Source organism: Brachyhypopomus gauderio, chromosome 10, assembly GCF_052324685.1.
Source record: "Brachyhypopomus gauderio isolate BG-103 chromosome 10, BGAUD_0.2, whole genome shotgun sequence".
Taxonomy (NCBI): domain Eukaryota; kingdom Metazoa; phylum Chordata; class Actinopteri; order Gymnotiformes; family Hypopomidae; genus Brachyhypopomus; species Brachyhypopomus gauderio.
Window position 1 is genome coordinate 11,319,435 of NC_135220.1, and position 865 is coordinate 11,320,299.

The window sequence follows — 865 nt, forward strand, 5'->3', positions numbered from 1 at the left end:
GAGATATGGCCGTGAGCTAATCTAATTAGATTATGACTATTATATTTATTGTGATTTTCTGCCAAGTTCTGCCCTGGTCTTTTAAATTGACATTGTTGTTTGAAGGCTGGTGTGTGTTGTGTTGCAGGAGAATTAGAGCTGTGTTGTGTCCGCTGGAAGAGTAATTCCGTGAGACGTTTAGGTACGAGCGAACGTCTCAGATTGGCGTGTCTTTGTCTTTGTTGTTTGTTAGTGGCTGAAGTGTGGACAGTAAGCCCTGAGGAGACATTCCGTGAGCTACTGTCCCTCCAGCACTGTTTGCCAAACCGCCTACTTTGTTTAGGTCCCAAGATCAGCCCGTGTGCAGTGCGTGGGTGGTGTAGACACAGGCTAGTAAAAAAGACATGAATGACTGTGAAGGGAATAGCCAGTCAAACACGTCTGTTTAAAACAGCAATTAATTAAACTAGTGTAGGTTTTCAAGAATTACCTCTTTCTGCTCGACAGAAAATGGAGTCTTTTGCTACCCTACAGTGGAGGTTTAAAAATAGCTCACATTGTGTTGGCCTTATTCCAAAACACACACATTCAAGACACACACACACACACACACACACACACACACAGTTTTACAAGCTCTCTGTCTCAGGTGCTGCCCAACCCCACACCTCATTGGCTAGTATCCACTGATTGGCAGCCGCTGCTCTTCAGGCATTGGCTGTCGAGTGTTGGTTGACAGGCGAAGTGAATGCAGTGGCTGTTTGAGGTTGCTCCGCCCCCTGGGTTCTGCACGTGCATGGGTCTGTTGAGAACATCTGAGCATCAACGAGAGGAGAGGAGAGGAGAGGAGAGAGGGGGAGGAGAGGAGAGGAGTGAAGAGGGGAAG

The 865-nt window shown here is 47.2% G+C and overlaps 1 protein-coding gene across 1 annotated transcript in view; it reads left to right on the forward strand.

The window, feature by feature from the left end:
* Nucleotides 1-799: 799 nt before the first annotated feature.
* The window catches only part of kdm6bb (lysine (K)-specific demethylase 6B, b), a 28,258-nt gene continuing 28,192 nt past the window's right edge, over nt 800-865 (forward strand). The window contains exon 1 of the mRNA XM_077019423.1: nt 800-865. This exon is cut by the window's right edge and continues 119 nt beyond it. The gene's annotated coding sequence lies outside the window, so the exon portion shown is untranslated.